The sequence below is a fragment of the Myodes glareolus genome, chromosome 14 (genome assembly GCF_982192425.1).
Source record: "Myodes glareolus chromosome 14, mMyoGla1.1, whole genome shotgun sequence".
In the NCBI taxonomy this organism is placed as follows: Eukaryota; Metazoa; Chordata; class Mammalia; order Rodentia; family Cricetidae; genus Myodes; species Myodes glareolus.
Window position 1 is genome coordinate 3,608,935 of NC_142039.1, and position 7,678 is coordinate 3,616,612.

Here is a 7,678-nt window from a genome sequence, read left to right on the forward strand (position 1 = left end):
GTACATGGCTAAAGCTAAGACAATGAGCTGTCTCCTCCCTTGAGGATTCCAGCCACACTGGGGTATGTCTTACTTTCTTAGACTCTCTTAGAGGACCAACACTCTTGGTGTGTCCTGTTTTCTTCTCATTTGCTGTCTCCTAACCCTCACGTTTGAACCTATACTAAAGGTATCTTTAGTAAAACTACCAACTCTGTTCTATCAGACCAGCTAACCCTGAAATTCAAGGTGAAAGTCAAGAATCCTGGTTTGGCCTGAGTCAAGGTTTCTAAAAGGTTAGGGAACTCCACAGTATGCTGGCGTGACAGTGTGGGTTGCATCCTTCTTTTTCTTCACCAATATGGCTGGGCTGGCAATATGGCTCATTGAGTAAAGGCACTTGTCACCAGCTATAATGACCTGAGTTCAATCTCCAGAAGCCACGTGGTGGAAGGAAACAACAGACTTCTGCAAGTTCTGATCCCCACACATGTGCTGTGGTGTGCATGTAAACACACAATGCATTTTTTAAAATGTACAAGACCCCCAAACCAAAATGAAAGAAATCAAAGTCTCTGCAGTTTGGGACAATGCTTCAGAAGCACAGTGCACGGGTGATGCTGTTTCTTCTCTGTGTACGTGCAGTGGGCTCGAGAGGTCCTATGGTGAAGCCTGTGTTTCGGTTTTTTGAGGAACTGCTCCTCTCTTCTATTTTCTGCCTGAGTCTGGAAGAGCAAACATGATTTGGGGGTCGCAGAGAGGTGAGGGAGGGCACTCCAGAAGACAGACAGTGCCACCAGAAAACCAAAGGAGCTTGATGTAAAGAAATGGGCAACAAGGAAAACTCACCACAGGTCATGGTGGGATTGCCACATACATAAACACATTAAAAATCCAATGAATTATAAAGTGACTTCTTACTCATTTCTTTTTTAAATAACATTTTAAATTTATTCTTTGAAAATTTCATCTGCTTATGCAATGTCTTGTGATCATATCTATCTACCACCACTTTTATCTAACTCGCCTAAACCCACCAGTCTCCGTCTGTCTTAGTTAGGGTCACTATTGCTGTGGTGAAATACTGTGCCTGCACGGTCTGGAACCACGAGTCTCGGTGGAGGGTGTCCATGTTGAATGAATTCACAGAGCACGAGGTTGAGGTGGAACAGCAGCTTCTTTATTGTTCTGCTGGGGCTAGCTTTTATACCATGGCACCAAATGGGGAGGGGGCTGCGAAGGGACTGTAACCTGACCTCAGCAGGGATCAAGGAACGGTCACCATGCACTTAAAATTCCTTTCCCAGTTCAAGGAGCAGAGGGAATTTATTATGTTTTCTTTGCAGGTAAGCACCTCAAATGGGGGCAGGGATAAGTAACTCGGGGCTGCAGTTCCCACAATTCCCCCAATTTTATTTTATAATGAGGGGTCCTGTCTTAGGTCCTGCGAGGGAAGTACCTTCCCTTACCCTTCATTGGGCCCCCGATGCCCTGTCTTAGGTGGGGGGTCTCCTCACAGGTTGTTCGTCCTTGGAGACCCTCATTTTTTCAGCATCTGCAGCCATACCTCATGACTTCCGGGAGAGTCATAGGCAAGACTGAGTAACACCTGACAGTGGACAAACTCAGTCATGGTGAAGGTATTTAGGAGTCGTTTTAAGAGGAGCAGGCCTACTGCCACCCCTACTAGTCTCAAGATCCCCAGGGACAAGGCACCTCCCCATCGCTGTGCCCAACCCCCAATCTGGGCCAGGGTATTCCACCATCCTTCAGCAGATACAGGTTTAACACGAGTTTTATTAACTGCAATAATTTGATGTACCAAAGAGTGGGTAAAGTTTACAAAGGAATCATTCCAAGGCCCCCTAAGGTAAGCATTAAGGTGTTGCACCTCAAAGGACATATTTTTCACTTCCATAAGGGTCACACAGGCAGAATGATAAAAATGAGAACAAGAAGCTTGTTGCATCATCCACAACACATTAATCTGTTCCTGCAATAAGGCTGTTTGCTGATTTAAATTTAACATCCCCAATTGAATATGTGAGTTAATGGTATTTTGAGTCTCTAAGGCCTGGGTAACACAGGCAGCAAGAGTGTTAACAGTCTCTGCAGTAGCTGCATTCTGGGACATGGTGATTCCCTCAACGGTGGCGGCTGTGGCTGATATGGCAATAGCTGCAATGACTGCGGCGGTGATCCCAAAGTCTCTTCTCTCTCGATACAAGATAAGCTCTCGTCCATCATGTGGGTCTTCTACCACCAGGGGAACCGGAGCAGGAATTCTCACCATCAGCATGGACTCATCCGTTGGGGACCAGCAGTTGCTCAAGAAGCAGGAACTGGAAGAACAATTAAGGACACCATCCTCCCCGACCGACCCATTAAAGGAGACAAACATAAAGGGAGGCAGAACACAAACTAGGCTGACAATAGAGAAATTCATTCCCGTTGTGTAATTAATCTGGAGGGATGTTTCAAAGATGTCTGATGTGTTCCATCTGGCTGTAGCATTGAAAGCCAAGCCCCTTTGAAGGGCTAAAGGCCTAATATCTGTACATGCATGCGGGCCGCAGAGAAACATGCCTGTGAACGTAGGTGAAACTCCTGCCATATTTGGATTTCTATAGGAATAATCAAAGGCCCCTCTCAAGGAGTTTTTAAAGGTAGGTCGGTGACCAAACCACCATAAATTTTTATCTCCCTCCAATTTCCATGGTTCCTTAGGAGCACAATTTCCCCAAGGTAATGGTAAGTACAATCTGAAGGATTGTGGCATTTTCCAACATAAGGAAGCTGTTCTCGGAGGGGTTGGAAGTCCAGAACATTTCTTTTAAAATTTATTGGGTAAAAGATATCTCTCAATCCAAAACAGGGATGCCCAGAAGAATTAGAAGAAAAGTCTCCCAGAGAATAATTACTAAGGACCACACATGGTCCAGAAAGATAGATACTAGGCATCTCTGAAATATTGCTAATCCTCTGGAAGCAGAGGGCATGGGATATATCAAATGTTAAATTACCCAATGAAGATCTTTCTAATGCTGTATTTGCTGCAGGAACCCCCAAGATATAATTGGTGGAAAAAAGGATGGAAAAACAGAGCTTATTTTACTTACTGGCATCAGTATGGGTGGATTCCTCACCAGTGGCCATCTCAGGCCTCCCTCGATGTTCTTCACTTGAATCCATATTATCAGGACCAGTAGGACCTGGCTCCACTGGCCGAACATTCCGCTCCGGCACCCAGATGGGTTTTTTGGTTCCTGGAGGAAAGACACAAATGGCTCCTCTCACCCTAGCCAACATGGGTGTGGGTGATTGCCATTGTCCTGTGATACTATCCTTCCATCTAACCCAGAGATTGGGAAGGTTTCTGCCAATGTCTCTCCATTGCTAATAGACCTTGTTTATCTACTGTTAAAAATTTTAAATGTATAAAATTGTAGATAACTGGGTATTTGGGGAGGTGATATACTCCCCCTTCTTTATTTTACAAAAAATTGTTTAAGGGTAGCATGTGTGCACTCCACTATGGCCTGTCCTGTGGGATTATGTGGAATTCCAAGGGTATGTGTAATTTGATGTTCTTGGCAAAATTTTGCAAACCTTTGGCTGGTATAAGCCGGTCCATTGTCTGTTTTGAGAAAATCTGGGATGCCCAGATAGGCAAAAGCCTGTAGACAATGGGCAATAACGTCCTTCATCTTTTCTCCTGAATGTAGGGAGGCATAAATTGCCTTGGAATAAGTGTCTACAGAGACATATAAAAATTTAAGTCTGCTAGCTTGAGACAAATGGGTAACACCCATCTGCCAAAGGTGGTTAGGATGGAGGCCTCGAGGATTAACACCTTCATTGGGGGCATTATGAAATGGAACACAAGCTGAACATTGGGATGTGATTTGAGTAGCTGTGGCTAGAGAACAGCTAGAGTGAAACTTTAGAGAAGAGGCATTTAAATGATACTTTTCATGAAGATGACTGGCACATTGTTCCTCAGAAAGGAACAATGCCATTGGGTGGGTGAGGGAATCTGCAAGTTTATTTCCCTCTGCCAAGGGCCCTGGCAGATCAGTATGGGCCCAAATATGGCCAACAAAGGCGGGAAACACTCTTTGGCATATAAGACTTTGCAGCTGAACCAAAAGGTGGAAAACCTGAGAGGTAGGTAAAATGTATGGCGAGGTTTCCAATAGCCCAACAATCCTTGTCACATATATACTATCAGTATACAAATTGAAGGGTTGGTCCTTGAAAAGAGAAAAGGCCATAAGGCAGGCTGTGAGTTCTTCAGCTTGGGCAGAAATTGGAGCTAGGGGCTGCTTTTCTTTAATTGAACCAGAGACCACCACTGCATAGCCCTTGGAAGAACCATCAGTAAACACTGAGTGCACTCCCTTAAGGGGGGAAGTTTTAATAATTCTTGGAAAGATAACAGGATGATTCTTAAAAAATGAAATTAAACAGGAATCAGGATAATAGTTATCAAAAATGGCTCCAGTGGTTGCGATGAACAAGGTCCATCCATCTTGGACCCTCTGTAGCCTTGTTATTTCCTCTTTTTGATAAGGGATTAGAAATTTATTTGGGATCCTGCCAAAAACCTGTAAACTAAAATCAGATACCTTCCATAGGAGCTGTAGCACCATTTCATAATATGGGGTCACTACCTTCTTAGGGGAAGCAGGTAAATGTAACTAATAAATGGGTCCCCCTTGCCAAAAAACGCCAGTAGGTGAAAATTGTGAAGAAAAAACCATGAAATAAAAAGGGCGGGCATAATCGAGGCAGCGGAGATGTGCTCGCTCAATAGCATTAAGCAAGGCATCTAGGGCCTTTTTTGCTGCTGGAGTCATGATCCTGGAGGATGCAGGGGAAGGGTCCCCAGGCAGCATGTCATAAAGGGGTTTAAGAACTCCCGTAGGAATGGAAAGGGAAAAACGGATCCACTGAACATCTCCTAACAATTTCTGCCAATCATGGAGGGTCCGCAAATGGGAGCAATCCAACTGCAGCCTCTGAGGCTGAAGCCCGACAGATTGGATTTGAAAGCCCAGATAAGAATAGGGGGGCTGCATCTGCATCTTTTCTGGGGCCAAAGTGAACCCATGTCCCTCCAGAAGAGTCTGCAATTCTGCAAACATTAGTAAACTTTCCTCTTTTGTTGGTGCTGCCAGAAGGATATCATCCATATAGTGGACGATATGGAAGGAGGAGAACTTACGCCTAAGTGGGTCCAAACAAGCAGCAACATACATCTGACAAATTGAAGGACTGGCAGCCAGACCCTGGGGGAGGACGACCCACTGATAGCGCAGGGCAGGCTCTTGAAAATTAATGGAGGGAAAGCTAAAAGCAAAGCGAGGGCTATCCTGAATATGCAGGGGTATAGAGAAAAAACAATCCTTAAGATCTATAACGACCAAATGCCATCTTTGGGGAATTGCCACTGGGGAGGGTAAGCCCTGTTGAAGGGGTCCCATGGATTGCATGGTGGCATTAATGGCACGCAGGCCCTATAACAGTCGCCACTTGCCAGAGGACTTTTTTATAACAAAAATGGGAGTATTCCACGGAGAGGTAGAGGGGATGAGATGTCCAGCCTGCAATTGTTCTTCAACTAAGTCATGGGCCGCCTGAAGCTTCTCTCTAGACAAAGGCCACTGTTCTACCCACACTGGAGTGTTATCAAGCCATTTAATTGGTATGGGGATTGGCGGTGCAACAGTGACCCTCATCAAAAACACCCCAAGCCTCTTCTATCTTTGGGGGCACGGGTATCAGTTGGGAGGTCCGCTACTGTGCACGTTAAACCTTGTTCTGACTTTCCTAGGCCTTTGCCCTGAGTTCATCCCATCCTTTGCATTATTCTGGTGGCTTTCTGGGCTGATGAGGAGCTCTATGTGGTGAGAATGACCCCCATGTCTTCCAAAATGTCCCGACCCCATAAATTAACTGGGAGTCCTGGGAGGACATATGGTTGAAAATAGCCTGTCTGTCCCTCTGGATCCTGCCATTTTAGAATTTTTGCACTTTTTTGGGGTATTGCCTGGCCAATCTCCTGAAGGGTGGCGGTCCCTGCCTGCTTAGGCCATGCTTTAGGTCAATGCTTTTCAGCCAGAACAGAGACGTCTGCCCCTGTATCCAAAATTCCTATAAAGGGTCTATCCTCTACCTTTAAGGTAAGTTGAGGGCGTTTATTCAAGGTGGCTACCCAAAACACGGATGCCCCAGTTTCCCCTAAGCATTGTCTTTCCTGTTTCTCTTTTAACACTGGAGTGTCACATGAGACCACTGGTATGAGGATTAATTGAGCGATTCGGTCCCCAGCTGGCACTACTGCCACTCCCTTCTCCACAGAGGCCATACTCCTAATTTCCCCTTCCGAGTCAGAATTCACCAGTCCGGGATGTATACGGAAGCCCCTAAGGAGCGCATTAGCGTGTCCCAACAGTAGGCCCATAGTACCTGGAGGTGGGGGTCCCCTCACCCTCATAGACAGGCCCTGTATTCCCATTTCAGGTGTCAACACTGTTCGACTGGCTGGACTGAGGTCCAGTCCTGCACTCCCTGGGGTTTCTCGGATGAGGTCTGAGATGTGAAGGGGTTGTTCTGGGGGACGAAACGGATCCTGCCACTCTCTGGAAGGGAGGTCATAGCCCCATACGCACTGGCTTGGGGGCCCTGGGGCCGGGCCCTCTTCCAGTTTCCCTGATTGATAGGAGGAGGAAGAGGCCGTCCCTCCACATCTGTCTTAGAGGAACAGTCATTGGCCCAATGGTGTCCTCGCTTGCAGCGGGGGCACAGTCCCGGGCAGCGAGGATTGCTATTTAAATTTTGGGGGCACTCTTTGCGAAAATGTCAAATTTGTCCACAACCAAAGCAAGCCCTTGGTCCCTTGGTGGTACCATTATTGTTCCCCCCCTTTTTGGGGTCCTAATGCAGCGGCCAAGACCTGCCCCTGAATAAAATTCCCATCGATATCTTGACATATTCGGATATAGTCATTAAGACTCTTCTTTCAATGGGGATGGAGGGCTTCCTTACAGAACCTGTTGGCATTCTCATAGGCCATTTGTTTCACCATTGGCATAGAATTTCCTGCTGGTCCAAAAAGCCACTCTGCTACTTGTATGAGTCAATCTACAAAATCTGAAAATGGTTCGGAGGGTCCCTGAAGGATTTTGGACAGGTGATCCCCTCCGTCAGTTAAAGGGAGGGCCCTCCAGGCTCCGATGGCTGCAGTTGCCACCTGGGCGTATACTGCCAGATCGTACTGAATTTGTTGCTGAATGGTCCCAAAAGCACCTGTCCCTGCTAGCATGTCAGCGTTTCTTTGGAGTTGCCCATGCAGTGCTTTCTGAATGGCAGTCTGAGTACATTTATTCTGAAACTCCCCTCTCCAAATAAGAAAGTCTCCCCCACTAAGCGCAGCTCGGCAGAGCTGCTGCCAATCACTCGGGGTGAGGTTAAGAGCCCTAAAAGACTTCATAAGAGATAACGTAAATGGGGCTTGGGTGCCGTAAAGACTGGCAGCTTCCTTTAATTGTTTTAAATCCTTAAAAGCCAGAGGTTCATGACAGCGAAAAACCTGCCCTGGATTGTTGGGATCTGGAATTTCCAGAACAGGGGCGACCACTGGGTAGCACTTAACACATCCACAGGGAGCCTCCTCCGATCCTGACCGAAAGGGAGG